This window comes from Amblyomma maculatum, unplaced genomic scaffold (assembly GCF_055883805.1).
Source record: "Amblyomma maculatum isolate TAMU_Amacu unplaced genomic scaffold, ASM5588380v1 scaffold_28, whole genome shotgun sequence".
Classification (NCBI taxonomy): domain Eukaryota; kingdom Metazoa; phylum Arthropoda; class Arachnida; order Ixodida; family Ixodidae; genus Amblyomma; species Amblyomma maculatum.
In genome coordinates this window covers 1,694,076-1,711,759 of record NW_028146753.1, presented here as the reverse complement: position 1 = coordinate 1,711,759, position 17,684 = coordinate 1,694,076, and the positions used below count along the sequence as shown (strand labels likewise).

General features: G+C 41.9%; 1 long non-coding RNA gene across 1 annotated transcript; it reads left to right on the top strand.

Annotated features, from left to right (window-relative positions):
* Window positions 1–1,396: 1,396 nt before the first annotated feature.
* On the top strand, window positions 1,397–12,091 carry LOC146170907 (uncharacterized). The gene is made up of 5 exons (XR_014703076.1): window positions 1,397–1,659; window positions 4,405–4,622; window positions 10,548–10,600; window positions 10,985–11,038; window positions 11,953–12,091. It is a non-coding gene; the product is annotated as an uncharacterized LOC146170907 (long non-coding RNA).
* The last annotated feature ends 5,593 nt before the right edge of the window (window positions 12,092–17,684 follow it).

Below are 17,684 nucleotides of genomic sequence, written 5' to 3'. Positions count from 1 at the left end.
CCTTTTAGTTGGAACACAAGCTGTGCGGTGAGGGGGATAGAGGAATCCTCATTTAGTGTTTAGTGCACTGTTGTGGCCCCCCACGACATGGTACCTCCTTCACAATCAGCGGTTACGTTATAAGTGGTATCCACTGTATTTTGTAAACAATGGCTTGAGGTCTTTCTCTAGATGGTCTTTGGGAACATATAACCGGCTACGCAATGTTTTTGTTACTCCTTTCTTTCTTTTAGCATACGGGGCGGCGGCACCATCATTATCGTTACTCATGAAAGTTTGCTCTGCCGCCCCATAAATAATGCCCCAAACTTTTGAACTGAATCACGTTCACTCTAGAGCTTTTAGCCTAACCGCTATTTTCGGCTGCTTTTACCGGCTCCCACACGCGGCAGCTTCATTTGCACCGGAATTCCACAATATGCTTCATCCTATAAACCACATCATATCTGTACACCTTCATTTTATTCGATGACTTTAACTTTCCTTCGATATCATGGAATAATATCTTGTCGCAACACTAAGTGAACAGAACATCGAAAGTCCTTGCCTCACATTCGGTTTATCTCAACACGTCACCTCCTAGGCTTGACGAAAGGAGGAAGCTGATCAGACATAGACTTTCTTTAGTTTTTTTTTTTTTCAACTTGACGGCAATGCAATTATTTGGGAAAACTCGTATCATCGGTATTTGCAGATACATGTGCACAAAACATAGCGGAATGTGCTATTGACAGACTCTACGTCTTGTACTTGTTCAACTGTACATTTTTGTTTTTTGGTTTGCAAACCTATGCTATGATATGATGCATTCTTTTTGTCGTATTGTTGTACCAACCTCCACTGCAGCATGGATACTCTTAATAATTCGTGAATGAAATAACTGGATTTATTTTATTTGAGCTTGGAAGTAGGCCAGCGCCGCGTCATTTCCAGTGCCATGAAAGGGATTGCGAATTTGCGATCCAAGGGATTTATTTTGCATTGCAAGGAATGTCTCCTCCAGAGCACGCAGTGGGCTTCTCCCTCCCCGTTTGTATATATGACAATTAAAGTTTCTGCCATCACCATGTTTCTTTCCTCGCGTCTCCCGGGTTAGGAAAAACTTGTCCAAGCTCTGCGCTTTTTCTTTTCCTCCCTCACTTTTTCGCCGCGTTCTGTCATTCTCTCCACATCTAGTAACTTGCTGCGCTTTCCTTTTTTTCCTCCTCCTACGCTGCTCCGCAGTCCCCCGTGCTCTCTCCACATAGCTCACGCCGAAACGAGTTATCGCTCTCCGGAAAAAACTTCGCTCTCCGCTTTTTTTTCTTCACTCTCGCCTTTCCGCCGCATTCTTAAATTCTCTCTCCCGTCTGCTTCCTCTTTTCTCCTCCTCCGCGGTTTGCTCCCGCCGAAACGACTTTTGTTGGTGTAGTGTTACTGCTGCTGGCGCGCGTCCATTTATACCCACGCAGTGTGCTTCGCCGGTGCCTCTGCTGCTTGTGTTGTGAGAGAAGGGAGGACAGCATACAAGATGGGTATAAAGCTCCTCCTCCTTAATCAAAGATTTTAACCCGGTCACATGCGCTGACTCTGCTAAATGCAAGAGAATCTACTGGAAGGAGACGTTCAACGGTGAGGTACAAGAATCCTACCCCCCCGGCGACGTTCTGCTTCTTGGATGTAAGTCTGCATGTGTTACAAGTATATTGCAATACTTTTTGTCTCGATCGTACTATTACTGCCTGCTGACGTAGCTTCTGTGTAAGTTTGCGGCTCTTATATTATTGTTCCGCAAAAGGTGATGGAGGCGTTGAATAGATTTTGATCGGTGTCGGCCCGCCGTCAACGCTGTGTGTACGGTCAAACACAACCACGCATACGCACCAAAGTACTTACCAATAACGGAAACCTAGTAAGCATGCTCAGAGTAATTGCCTCATCCCCCCTAATCCTTCTTGAATAAGGGAATAACGGACAGCGAGTACGCATAATCACAGTAATTGCCGCATTCCCCGCCCTTTTATTGGAACATTCCTGCGTGTGCGCAGGGCTTGAATAGTGTCTGATAAAAGAACGTGCTCAGTGTACTATGCAACTGCTTGCACGTAATTATTTAACTTGCAGCACTCCGCTGCACTGTGCGTGCGCGGCATATTATAATCGGCGCATATTTTGCAATGTGGAAGTCGCATACAGTTCGACGTGCTGATGGCCGTGGAAACATATTTAGACATTTTTGCTGTCCCGGACGGTGACACGAGCCGCGTGCGTCTTCTCGCAAGCAAACTTTTACGTTGCACGGGCGGCGGAGCTTGCCGAATAGAAATGCGGCCAGCTAGTTTATCTGCTCATTGTTTATACTCATATTATCTGACGCTGACCACTGAAAACGTAATAGAATGTGTACATACATTCCATATTCCATTGCAAAGTGCTGTGTAACGTGCCCTTTAGTTAGCAATAAGTTTAGCTCCCATAAATTTCTCTCTCTGCATGCCACATAGGCTAGCACAATTAGCAGACAAATGACAAAAAGGGACCTGCATCTGTTGCGCATTTATTTGTTGCCATTAAAATTTATCCAGCCGCGGTCACATTCAGTGTGGTCGTCTGATACAGCATGTCATCAATATTTAAGGAAGGGCAGGCTTTTAGAAAAATAGATATCTTGCAGGATGGACAAACGAGGACAATATGTATGTGGGAAAGCAGGAACAGTATTTAACTGAAAGGGAACAGACATGTCAGAGTAATGAAGCACAGAGCAATATGAAAATACAATGGGTAAGAGGTGCTGAGAGGTATCAGAAAAGGAGTATTGGCACCAGGGATCACTTTCAGAAGGGGAGAGTTGTTCCTGAAGTCGGACCAGCGCTGCTAGAAATAAACCACTGATGCGGCAGTACAGGGTGACATAAAGCGAAGATCACTGAAAGCTTGAGAAGCATAGAATAAATGCTGATAAGAAGGATGGGTATGGAGAATGGGCAAAACCGACGGGCAACGAAGGTAATAACTAAATATTTGTATAGGAAGAGTGCGGACTTGCAGTGGAGGAAGAGAGCTAGAAAACTGACCAGTAAGTGTACAGGATTCCAGAAAAGCATATATTGAGCATATTGAATCAATGGTCAGAAATGTAGGGGGAGAGTAATGTAAACTTAATGGGGAAAAAAGGCAATTGTTGGGATATGTAGAGAGCTTGCACTTGGGCCACAGTGGCTGCCATTCCAGTATGCAGGCAGAGTGTAACACGTCAGGAGGCATGGCGCACACGTATAATCAACTTATTGGTCCCTAGCTGCTTCACCCTGCACAATCGAAGCTGCTGTAGTACTTCAATGCTTCTGGCTTACAACAGTGTGATTCAGTGGGTATGTGTGTAATCTGTGTGCACCAGAAAAGAGCACATGTTTCTAAAAAGTTGGACTATTACTATATTGACACTTACGTATCACTGCATAGACTCTGACGTGGTGCAGTTTTTTTTTTACTTGAGAAAAATTCAAAGCCTATAGATCCGTTGCGTGAGCACGCTTGCTGACAGTCAATGCACCATTCTCAAAAAGTAACATATATCGAGGCTCTTCAAGCAGTTAGCTTGAAATTTCAATCTTATTCTGCTTGTACATGATGGGCTATATAATTTGAACTAACGGAATCACTACACCTATGACTTTTTCAGTGAAGCTAGATTTTCGGTCATGCACATTTGCAGCACTGATTGCAATAACAAAATGTCTCTGATCACCATGCCACTTGTACTGTGGATGCATGTTTTTGCTTTCTCCAGTTTCATATCTGAAATAAAGCAACTTGAGTTCTTCATTACAGTGGTGGCCCATTATTGTAAAGGCACAGATCAGCATGCACCCAGTGCACCTACTAGAAATGTATTGCTGCTGTTAGGTGATTTTGATACTTCGGCATTGTTTCATGCGTTGCTTCATGTCTTTGCAGTCTTGTTGCATTTTTGTTAGCTACTGCAGGAATGAGAAAAAAGGTCCCCTTGAGCAGTGTCTCTCAGGGCCTTTTTTGCAAGTAGTTTGCAAACGCAGCGCAATTCTCCTATAGAAAAACAGATCCTATTGGAATGTCACATCAGTGCATGGGCGATGGCAGGATGTTTTTTTTTTATCTTATGGAGCCAAACTTGCTCATCCCAGTAGGGGGGGGGGTGCATTTGTCCAGACGCCATGCTGGCAGAGGCACTGATGCCATGAGCCAGCACTTCTGCCAGCCAGATCAAGATCTTGGATTACTATAGATAACACATGTAGGTATTTGTGTTGGGGGCAAAAATGTTTGTGGTGATTATTTGATGAAGTAAGTTGGTGAATTTTGCCTTAATGCTTTTATTTGCTCAGACGCTGCATGGATGCTTGAAGATGGTACTTGCTAATCTATACTTTCTGTATTCTGAAGGTGAAACGCAGTAAAAAAAAAAAAAAAAATCTGCTCCTTCTCGGACAAGACTCCCATGGCCTGAAAGCTCGGGTGATGAGCTTATTGAGAGATGGTTGCTAAGGAAAGAGCAAGAAAATAGCAAGTCCCTGCGAAGAAAGGTCAGAAAGCTGGAGGAGAAGCTGAAATGGTTGAAGATCAAGATAGCCGCCTCCAGGATTTGCTGCACAAGAAATTTGGCAAGTTATAAACACTTTTCTTTTGAAATTTAAGCGAAATGGTTTGTTTTTAAGTTTTAAATGCAGTGATGTAAGCGCAGAATTATAAGCATTCTGTTTGATATGTGCTGACAGTAATCTGCATTATATATAGCTGGGTGTACGTCTCTGTAACATGCTGTAATAGCCTGTCATTACCTAACCAATAATTTTAATGTGTTCAATTTTGGACAGGCCAAAATACTATTTGTGCTTGGAGTCTTGTTTCAAACTTTGTTGTCATTTTGCCTGTAGCAAGCAATGTTTTCTAACAAAAATGTCAGAAATCGACAAAAATGTATAGTTACACCGGAAGACACCAGAGACATAGTCGCCGCTGGGCACCATCTGTGTTCACCGACCTTGAGTGTAGCCAGCAACTTTGGTGAATCAGTGATATTAGCTGTGGGAATAAGGTCTCTATTGGTATCATCGCAGTCAGTTATTACTGTACTTGGTTGAAAAAATCCACTGTGCTAAAAAACACCACGACTATACACTCTAAACATAGATCATACCTTATAAGCACAACTCTCTCATAACATAAAGAATGTCGCCCATTGTTATGAGATTACAGTGGTTTGTTCTGCACCCTTCAAATTGTCCAGATTTGCCTGTGTACAGAAAAAAATTGATTTGTCCCAGAGTATTGGCCCATTTCAGTTTACTATTAGGCACAGATCATGGCAAGTCCCCTGCATGTGCGGTTGTGTATGAGTTCCATTTATCTTGCAGTAAGGTGTACGTTGGCCAGATGGGCCGATGTATAAATGTATGTCTGAAGGAGCATTTGGAGGTCATATTGTCCGACACTTACTTGCACGTGGCTGTGCATTGCAGGAAATGCAACGAAGGAAAAAATAAGAATGGTGATAAAGATAGACAAGGCTGCTATCCGCAGTTCTCACAAACTAGCATTCTTTTCCATCATCGAGATAGGCTAACATGAGAACTTAAGAAGGCCTACTGTATCAGGAAAAAAGGTGCTAGATGCATCACCCAGCCTTTGTCTCCCTAGCAGAGTGTGCATTTTTATACCTAGATAAAATTTGAAACATAATCTTTTTTTTTTTACTGTCTGGTGATTCTGCGCAGGTGCATCTGTTTGTTTCTCTGCATATATATCTCATCTGTTTAGTCAAATAACCATAGTTGTGAGTCTGCGCTTGTCCTGTTTTTTAAGCGTTTAGACGTCATCTTTTTTAGTGCAATGGATTTTTTCAACCATGTCTATATACCAACTCGCCCAACTTTCTACCTTATTACTGTACTTGTATTCACCTTGCAGCTGTTCTAGGCAATATGATTTCTTATTGTAGGCATCGATTTACTTGTGTTCCTGCAGCATATAAACTGTTGTGTCTACATTTTGAAAGTATAATACATGCAGAAATTGTGAGATGAATAAGGGCAGTAACTGCTTTCTATGATGCTGATTCACACAGCCTAAAGCCTAAGTCTCTGGTTTGTCCATCCAGCACAAGAGGTGCCGGCGGCACCCAAGATCACTTTGCACATTTGGAGCGAACACAGATGATGCCAAGCAGTTGCGCTGTCTCTGTTGTCTTATGGTGTAAATGTAGATGTTGATGTCACTAGAGGGGGCCGTATTGCAAGAGAGAGTATGAATATCTAAATAGTACTAGGTACTGTTGAAGAATGTGTGCTGCATTGAAAATTACGTACTCTTACGGCACGCTTCGAAACTACAACTGTCATTGTGTACTAAAAATGCACTCTTTAGTTGTATTTCATGTCTTTTTGTACAGAAATTTGTGACAGTTGTGTGTACGGAATAGGATAGAATGTAGCACTGGATAAAGGTGGGGGCTAAGGATGCTGAAGCACAGAACCTTATCTCCGAGGATGTGAGAAGGGAGCCCGAACCACAAAGTATTGAATGTTGAGCGACAGATATGAAGAGAGAAAATCAGAATGAAGAGATGGGGCCCCCACCTGATCTTACTTTGTTTAGCTTTTGCCTTTGTCAGACCTTGTGGAGCTGCAAAAACAGAAATTCCCCTTCACTCGGGAGGTCTTTTTCTAAAAATAATCCATCACTCTCGTGCCAATCACAGTAATCACACCTTGTTTTTTTTTTTTTAGTTTGGTGTAGGGTAAAATGAAATGGGGTATTTACAGAAGTATAATATGGAAGTGATAGGAGGGACTTCCAAATTGGGGGGGGGGGGAGGTGGCATGCACTCTAGCCTAGGGCCCTTATTTCTGTTAATCCAGCTCCGAGAATGTTGCAAGCTGTGATGGCTGAAATTTGCATGGCCTGCTGATCCACTTTCCAATTTTAAAACATGAAACTGAAACAATTGCAAAAATCACTGAATTTGTGCAATCAGCACTATTAAAACTAATGCAGGATATGTTGCTGGGCTAGTTAGTGGTTATCGAGCATTATGGTATTGCAGTGCTGGCAGACAAGGACAAAAGGACGAGATACACTTACACAAATGTGCTGAACTTTCAACATGATTTTGGATGTTTTGATTCGCGCTTTACATTTGACAGAAGGGCATCAACGTGCAAACGCACCTACAAAGTAGATATAATCTCAGTAGCCACATGTTTCTTTTTTCATGAAAAATCTGGAAAAAAAGTTAAAGGCCAGGGCACAAAAACCAACATCGCACAAAAAATGCTAACGGGGCCGAAGCCCGAAGTGAAGGCAGCTTTTGATGCAAAAACTCGCAAGTGGCAAGTTAGCCACATTACCAGTTGTCATGTGGTTGTGGCATTTTTGAGAGGTGACCACTTTCCAGTTTAGAATTCCCAATGGCATCATAGGTTTCCTCCTTTTAAATCAATGACTGCGGCGAAATTTGTCAAATCACACCTTGTCATAGTCAATGCTGCAATTAAAACATCGTTTTTTTTAGTTTCCTTTATATTTTTACTTTTGTTACTGGTGCAGTGTATATTTAAACATTTAGTGTTTCCTGCAAGATATTACATGAAATGAAGAGCTAGAGCAGCAATAGTTGAGTGAATCTGAGAAAGTAGGAACCTGGGTGCAAGCAAAAAAATGAAGACATAGTAGATGCTTGGGCATGCTGGTTAGACATCGGTGCAGTGCATTTACGCTCAGATGTCTACGTCTCCTCTCGTCCTCGTCGTGAATGCGCTGCACCGATAATAAAAAAAAGCATCAAGCTAGGTCAGATGAACTCATTGATGAAGAGAAAGTTTATTCATGCTATCAGTAAACTGCAGCTCACTGGCAAAGAGAAAACAGGAACATGCCCATGTCTACTACTCATGACCTCAAGCTTCTGGCACACACACTGACTTAACTTTGTAGGGCATAGACGTGATCGAGCTTGTCTACAAAGCAAAGGAAGTGACATTTTACAGCAGGTTTAGTCTGTGTTCTCATTGAAGCAATACTGTATAAGAATAAAAGCAAGTAACAAGCACATTGCCCTAGACAATGCAGTTGAATGCTAGGATTTGTTCCACAGCATAATGCTGTGGTGCTGTAAATGTGGCTCATTAATTACTTCAAGGACATTGCCTGCTCAGCTGAAGTGATGGCCTTGCATAGATGGTCTGTGGTCTGGCTTCCTAACTAAGCAGACTGCAGTTGCAAGTGAAACCATCATGTACCATTTTGATTTCAACTATGTGTACACAATGCTTTCAACCAATTTTTATTCAGCTGTCAAAATGACTCCTCTTCAGAGTATCAATGAAAATAGACGAATGCTCCTTTTGTTGCATCCAGTGTGCATGCACTTCACACTTTTAGTGTTGCTTCTGACATCCAGATATGAGCTTTGTGCCATAACTGCTGTATAGTAGCTGCAAACCTGACAAAGACAGCTTGTGAGATCACTGGGCTGTGCCAACTTTGCTGTAAAATTGATGCTGATAAGAAGTCCATATCATCATTCTTTGTCAATCTGCTATCACTTTCCGTAGGCAGTGCCAAACTTTGAAGCATTAAAACAGTTTTGCTGAGCAGAACGTTCTATCACTAATAGGTCTTCAGTGTGGGACTTGCAGTGTATGACTTCCTTCAGTGCTTCTGCTATACAAGCTTTCCAAGCAACTTGAGCTAGGATTTCAAAAAGGTTATTTTGCCCTTACCTGATTATATTTGCTTAACTCCTACATTATTCCCTGCAGCCCCCAAGTGAGATATGCAAGGTTTTATAAGAACTTCAGAAAACACCTATTAAATTGTTTCTTGCACGGTATGCTTCACAAACTTCTTTTTTTTTTGCATTTTAAAGCCTATAAAATATGAAAGAAAAGGTCACTTGATTGGGCGCTTGAGCTTTGCTATTATGCAGCTGTCGAGAATATGTAATGAGTGGGCAAGGTTGGCAGCAGTACGACTGTAGGCATGGTGATGCAACAGTGTTGTATATATTTGGATCTCTAGCCTGTGTCATGTGAAGGTGCAAATGCATGCCGCAATGACTGACCATTGCTGACTACAAAAAAAAAGAGCATTTTCATTCTCCTTTGAAATGCTCGGTCAGGAACATTCATTGTGCCATTGTGCAGTAAAAAGCAGGAATCCCAGTCAGTCACTGCATGCTTGAGAGCAGCACAGGAGCTTGGCATAAGCATCTGGTCACATGGCTTTTGTTTCTCATTCTGTGAATTTTAGAATGCAAGAAAGTACTGCATGAGAAATATAATATAGGAAACAATTTAATGATTGGTTTTCACTGGCACTATACAAGTTTGCATATCCCACTCTGGCTCTGCAGCAAATATTTACAACTTTCAGTAATTAAGCTTACATAATAAGTCAGTTAATGGGGAATTAAAAATTACCCTAAGTTACAGTAGTCTATGTCAACATGAAACAACCAGTACAGTTGTCTCTGAAGTGCCTTTTGATTTTAAATCTTGGCTGTAGTTGTGCATGTTATGCATATCCACTGCTCAACGACTACTATAGTTTACCATATTGCCACTGTGCATCTGCATGGCTTTTAAAACTATTAGTGAGCATTAAGGCTGACAGCAGTATAAGAGGTAAGTTGGAAAAAAAAAAAGATAAGTTGGAATCTGGTGGAAGTATTCCAGATGGCCTATTCCAGTGTTCCTCAAATGGGGGTCCGCAAAAATATTTTGAGGGCCTGCAAACACACATCTCCCCCCCAAAAAGAAAGTTTATGCAATAGATCTGTGCTCTGGCCTGGCAAGACAGCTTTGCAGGATTAAAAGCATGGAGGTTCAAAGCCAACTTGTTTCTCAAAGGCAAAGACACAGGAGAGGAGTATGGAAATTGAGAGTCTGTATACGAGAGAGGGATTTTTGTTGATGCAGGCATCGGTTAAACTCGAGCTCTTGCTGCACTGCTGGATGGGCTGCAGGCAAAACATTTGGGGTGGGAGAGTGAGCAGCGCAGTGTTGGAAGGAGTTCAGTCTTTTCCAGCAGCATACATACTGACATGCTGCCTCTGTCTATGTCCTCTGCAGCTGTGGCCCACTGGCTTATCAAGTGCACATTTTTAGAGGTCACTTTAGTATGGACCCTATCCCAGTTTGATCTCTTGGAACTGCAGCAACAACAGTCCTCACAAGAATCCCTACCCCCCTCTACAGTCAACTTTCAGTGGTTCACAAGAGGTCTCCAACCCATCCATTGCCGATAACCACTGATCTATTCATTAAGCTGTTTGCTACTTACACAGATCCCTTCCGTTTCTAGCTCTTTAGGAAACAGTGCGAACAATGCACTGAAAATATGCAAACAAAAGAGTAGTAAGGATGGCTTTTCTTTATGGCTGTAGAAATCAAATAGCTAACCTTATCCATATCAAAAGGATTGTCTTTTTTTGTTCATCTTTCATGTCTACTGTGGCCCATCTATAAATAAACATGTGTGAATTCAGATTTCAGTTTGTTGTTTCACTGCTTTTCCTTTCCTTGTAGGTGTTGAATGCACCTGGGGCAAGGTACCTGTACTGGCAACAGCAAACTGCCGGGTAGGGGAATCACATATGCTTTCAACTCCTATGCTTGCACAACTACCTAACAAAGTCATAACACCCAGATTAACTTATAACTCTTTTTAATGTGCACTGCTTCACTTTGTTTCATGTTTCTTGCTATGCCATCCCATTTAAAAACTGGAAAGGATTGGCCAAGAAATCTATGTGTTCATTCATTCATGTTTTTACTATTGCTTGCACATCAGAGTTGTAAGGGTGGCTTTTCTTCGTGGCTGTAGACAACACATAGCTAACATCAAAACCAAGAGCAATATCTTTTTTTGTTCATTTTACCTTTCTACTGTGGCCCATCTATAAACATGTGTGACTTCGGATTTCAGTTTGGTACGTGTTTCACTGATTTTTCTCTCCTTGTAGGTTTCGAATGTGCCTGGGGACCAGGTACCTGTACTGGCAACAGTAAACGACCAGGTAGGGGAATTGCATATGTTTACCACTCTTATACTTGTCCAACTGTGCAGACAGAAATACGTAAGGAGGAGACCATAAGACCCAGAAAAACACCTTTTAACATTTGTTTTGTGTTTCTTGCTATGCCATCTCACTTAAAAACTGGGAAAGAAAGGTCAAGAAGTCTATGTATTCATTCATGTTTTTACTGTTGCTTATTACCATGTGCTTGGGTACACATGGAAATAATTACTTATTTCACCACATTTACTCTATAACCTATATTAAATCACTACTTGGCTAGTGATCGAACTGTAGGGACATAAGCGGCTCATTGTATGGCGCATACAAGGTGAGCCTACTGCCGCTCGTAACAAGAAAAGCATAGAGGATTATTTATTTTGTTTATTAATATCGAAAATAACGAGTCATTTGATACTACAAATGTACCAGTTTGTGTTTTCTACGGTCTGCGATTTCTTCCAAAATCTTTGTGGTTTTTACTGAACTGTTCAAAGCCAATTTTCTTTAAAGGTGCTATCATGTAACACCTCTGAATTTTCTAGTCTAATGAAAAGTTAAATTATGTTTTCACACTGAAATTTTTTGCAGACAATCTGTGAACAAAGGTTTTTATCAGGCACCAAAAAGTGCCAGTAGAGTGATTTTTTTAACCGAAGATTCATCTGTTTTACATCTTTTTTCAAAACACATTAAATTGGTGAACAATACAAAGCTTAATCAGATTGTCATAACATGTATAACTTAGAAAAATATTTATAACTGCCTCATGACTGGTAAATATCCTTGCAAGATATATTAAGAGAAATTGCCTTTCGATTAAGGGTTCTTTAAAGTGCATATTTTATCCTTTATTGTCCATATTTTATTTTTGCATGCATGCGGAGGGTAATGCTTTTCTCTGTTCCATGCAGGTTCACCTTGGCAATTGTGTGTACATTCCTGTAGAGAGATGGCAGTGGCTCCTGACGCTGCCCAAGGATTCTCTGTTTTTCAAAGAACCAGTGAAGGCTGCCTGTGTCTCAGAAACAGGAGTGTGATAGGGGCCCCGTGTCGCCGCTTTCCGAACTCTAGTCCATTCAGCCTCCAAAAAAGCCCTGACCTATCACAAATTGGCAGCTGTAACAAGTGAGTCCTTCAATCGTGATCTAATTATCTTTTTTTCAGTCAAGTTCATGTTGTTTTACATAAACACAGCTCAACATCCTTCACATTTGTGGAGAATTCATGTGTTCAATTCCATTTCTTTTATATTGCTGTGAATTGTTTTGGTGTTTCCTGACTGATTTCAATAATTTATTTTTACAATGATATAAAATTGACCATTTCTTCTCTTCGGACTTTTTTCTCACTTGTTGCTTTCCAGATGGATTTGTCGCATATATTAGCAGGAATGCTATTGATCAGCTGCCTCCAAGCAAGTGCATGCAGAAACTAAAGATATATTACAGAAATGCTGAAAGACGAACAGATGAAAAATGCAAGCTTGAAACTTCATATGTCATGTATATTAGAAGCCAAATAAATACTACCGAAAATTTCAGTCATTACCAGCCTTCTCTTATTGTATAATGTAGGACACCTGCTCAAATGTCACCACCTGAAAAGAAATTATATAGCTGTGGATTTCACGTCACCCTTCCTGCCCAAATCACCTATAATGCCCGTATTGCCCATATTGCCCATAATGCCCATATCACCCATAATTCCCTTATGCCCATATCACACATATCGCCCATATACCCATATCACACATATCGGCCATATGCCCATATTGCACATATCACCCGTACTCCCCATATGTCCCATATGACACATATCCCCCATATCCAATAATACCGTATGCTCAAAATTCATATGGGAGATTTTCAGTAGGGCAGTATGGCTTCAGAAGCTGTGGTTTAGTCCCACACAGCTGCTAAAAATTTTGCACAAAATCTTCACGGCTCTAGAAACAGATCTGAATCAGATTCAATGGTTATAGATTTTCGGAAAGCATCAGACTGTTTCGCATGACCATTAAAATCAAATATCATGAATCTGCTAATTGGTGACCAAGTTTTGAAGTTATTTGAAAACTATTTTAATGAAAGAACACTTGTGCGGTCATGATTGGGAATCCAAATAAACAGATATTACGTCAGGAGTTACACAGGGATATTTTCTCGGGCCAATGTTTTTTTAACATATATCATTGCCATCGCAGCTAACATATCTTTCCACATTAGATAATCTGACGACGATTGTGTAATTTACATGAACATTTTCAGTATCCGCGAAACAGACTTCTGCAGGAAGACTAAAACAACTTGGATGCAGTCTTGGTAGAAATGTTATCATATAACATTTGAGAGAAAAAGGGTAAATGGTTCCATGATTACAAAATTGGAAATAATACACTGAAAAACCACCTGAAGTAAAATATTTTGTTACTTTCACTAATTATCTCAAATTCTGTCAAAATATTATAGGGATATTCATAACACAAACTGAATTAATAACTTAGTATACCAGAAACTTTGCAATGCACCCCAAAAATTAAAACTTACAGCCTATAAGGCGCTGGTGAAACCACACTTTAGAGCATGCTAGCGACGTAAGGGTACCCCACCAACGCTTTCTATATTATAAATTACAACTTACACAGAACCGGGCTGCAGGTTTATAGCAAAGTAATATATAATATACGCTAGCGTCACTCACACGAAAACTACAAGGGCACTTAAACTGTTCAAGGAAATGGGAAAAAAGCAGGCCCAAACTGATTTCATTCATATTTTATAATCTGACAATAATTGAGAGGCCAATATATATTCAACCCCTCTACCTATCACCTAGAAGAGAGCACGAAAATTATATTTGCAGAATTAGGCGTAAGACGAATTACATGAAATTCTTCTTTTTTTCCAAAAACAATCACTGAACAGAATACGCTTCTAGCGCATGAGGCGGGCGCTAGCAGCAGCATTTCCTTTCTTTAGTGAACAAGATCTATTTCCACGCTACTTATTTGCTTCTATTTTTGTGTTCACAAGATCCGTATGCACTTTTTGTTTTGTATAACCTGATGCTAACTGTGAAGCCCACTCTCTTGCTCTAATTTGCGCTGCTGGGTACATTGTAAATGAAATAAAATAATATAATTATAAGCACAACCTTCCTTCCTGCCTTAGAGGGCACAAGTTAAATCAGCCTTTGCTGGAAAGTACCCAGGACATCTGGCACCATGTCGCTTTAAACTCTTTGCTGACGGCAACTTATATAAATATTTTGTACTAAAAGAATAGAGAATATGTTTCTATTTAAGAATAACAGATGGATAAACAAGAACAAAGAGTGTCGGCTATCACAATCCCATTTTAGCGATTAGTAAATGAAACGCAATAATTAAGTATAAGAATTACACATAATAAATAAACATTTTGAGGATAGCGGTAGGCAAAATTCAAAATCATTTGATAAAAAGAGAGCACGGCTATCTAGTGCTAGTATCAAACGTTGAAGTGCTATAAAAGGCATATCTGATTACATGGCAAGGTTGCACGCAAACTTGCAAATCACACTCAGCTACGTTCCAATTAGTGTTTTAAGATATAGATATACTTACTGAGCTCTTCACTTCTGGGGGTAAAATATTTGTAATGGCGAAAAAGATTCCTATTTCATAAAAAGAAAATTTCTCGTATGCTGCTTTGGCTATTTCTTGTAAACTACAATAAATTTGTTTTTTTTTTGTAAACTACAATTTCTGTGACAGCAAAGTACACAAAAGTGCAAACTATTACTTGAGAATTACCGCTGGGTGTCTTTGGTTTGCAGGTTTCACCCCCCAAGCTTCTAAAGCTATGAGACACCGTAGTGGAGAACTTCGAAAACTTCGACCACCTGGGGGTTCTTTGACCGGCGTTGATATCGCGCAGAACATGGGCGCCTTGCTTTTCGGCGCCGGCGAAAAGCGGCCGGCGAGGCCAAGATTCGATCTCCCAGCATTGAGCACAGCATTCGAGCGCCCTAACCATTGCGCCAGCCCTGCGGGGCAACCGCTCGGTGCCTTTGAGATTTCGAATATTCCCTCTCAAAGTTTCTAGCAAAATTTTTCAAATAATATATTGAATTTGTCAGTTCTGAGGTCTAATATATTTATGGAAGCAAAATAGTACATCAAGATTCGCTTTCAAAAGATACGACGCAATTTTGAACAGAATTAACTCTGATTACAAGCTACATCTATGTCCATCGAATAAAAAAAAAGAAGCTCTTCGTCCACGATTTTCTTTCTTAAGGCTATTTCAGCAGGCATAGTCTACCTAAGAATTAAGAGAGAGAGAGACTGAGAAAACATTTATTATGAGCAGGCGTGAAATATTGAGCCCTAGGTGGGCAGCCTCCTCAGTCCAGGGAGCCGTGGAACCGAGCCATCTCCCGAGTCCGGCTGACCAGACTATGCTGATCCTCCAGGCTGGGGCTTGACAGTAGAGTCTCCCACAGCTTCTAGTTATGGCCATGGTGCCTATAGTACCAGTTGGCATCTTGCATTCCCGCACCATATGTTGTAGGGTGTATGGTACGTTGCAAAATGCGCATTCATATCTGTAGGTGGTAAGCGAGATTCTGCGTAGTAAGGTGCTGTGGACGTGGCTGTTGGTTTAGATTTTTCAGAGGGCGACTGCTTCTTCTCTGGTTAGTTTGTAAGTCTGTAATGCAGGAGGATGTCATTATATTTACTGGGTACATCATGTGTGCTTCGAAACCCCTCTGGACGTGGTGCCCGGTTAGCATGTCCTCGGGCTGAGGTGTTGGCGACCTCGTTTCTTTACAAGTAAGTGTGTCCCGGAGCCCATATGATGTAGGTAGTATCTTGAAGGGGATGAGTTATGGTATGACGGATGATTTAAAGTGCTATGCTGGAAATTCTTTCCTTCTGGTAGTTTCCGCACGCAGACTGAATCAGTTAGAATGACGACGTATTCTTTGCTCGCCGAGACCACAGATGCAATTGCGGCCTCTTCGGCTGCGTCAGTATCATTTGTTGGAATAGTTGCAGAGGTCTTTGCTGTAAATGTGCAATCCATGACACTAATGGAGTGGGATCCTACGACCTATATCCCTCACTTCATGCGCAGGGAAACTCTACGAACACATGGTCCTGAACCGCCTCACAAACCATTTGGAAGATCAAGGGCACGTCCCCAGTACGCTCTATGGATTCAGACAACACCTACCCGATCAAGATATCCTACTCCCAACTCAAAGAGGATATTAGTGAACATCTTGACAAATACAGTAAGAGTATCATTCTTGCAATGGATATAAAGGGAGCGTTTGACAACGTTTCGCACGCCGCAATTCTTCGCAACCTACATTACACCAATAGCGCAGAGCAAGCATATAACTTTGTTCTGTAAAGAAGAGGTTCCCATTAATTGGGCAGATCACTGAGGAGGAAGAGAAAGTGATTTTGCGGACTAGCTGACTGCAAGTTAAGCCACCCCTGCTCCGGTCCTGCTCGCTACCAGTGCCCGCTACCAGTGCCTGGATCCCCGCTTAACACTTGGTGGAGGTCGCGGGATTTCTCTTCCATTTATTCGCTCTGGAGCTCCGCAGCCGCCGAATTCCTACCTCAATGACCGACTCCAGCTCTAACACCACCGGCCCCGCTACCTCGGCCCCTTCTATTCCATGCTCCGGGGTGCTTCGCCAGCGGGACCCGCCGGTCTTCAGCGGTACCGACGATCAGGACGTCGAGGACTGGCTTTCTTCGTATGAACGCGTAAGCACCCACAATAAGTGGGATGACGTCCTAAAACTTAACAACGTGATCTTCTACCTGACCCAAGTAGCAAAGTTATGGTTCACAAATCACGAGGCTGACATTGCAACTTGGGCCTCGTTCAAATCCCGATTTGTTGATGTCTTCGGTCGACCTGCGGTCCGCAAGCTTCGCGCCGAACACCGTTTGCGCGAGCGAAGGCAGCAGACAGGAGAAACCTTTACCAGCTACATCGAAGACGCTTTATATTTGTGTCATCGTGTAAGCGCATCAATGGCTGAAGCCGAGAAGATTCGCCACATCATGATGGGCATCCACGAAGGCGTATTCAACATTTCGATGGCAAAAGAGCCCCGTACTGTAAGTGAAGTTCTCACGATGTGTCAAAGCTACGACGAATTTCGTCGGCAACGCATTGTCCCTCGACAACCTGAAGCCACGATCGCGGCTATGTCTGACGCCCCTGTCAGCTCCACACTAATTCAAGAAATTAAAGACTTCGTACGGGAAGAAGTTGCACGTCAATTATCGCTAATTTCAAACGTTCCGCATTCCAGCTCACACCTGGCTCTGACCATACGCCAGGTTATTCAGGAACAAGTTGCCGACGCACTTCCGCCCCATCGACAACCTACTCCTCATTCCACACCACTGACAGCTCCGCTCATTCATGCCGACGCTGTTCCGACCTCTGGACCTACACCACTGTCCTATGCTGAGGTTGCTGCAAGACTACCCCCTCCTACGCCTTTGCCATCGTATGGTCCGCCTCAGCGCGCATTTTTCACTCAGCGTCGTGCGCCACCTATTCTACGCGCTTGGCGCACATCTGACAATCGGCCAATTTGCTTTGCATGTGGTCTCCCTGGCCATGTT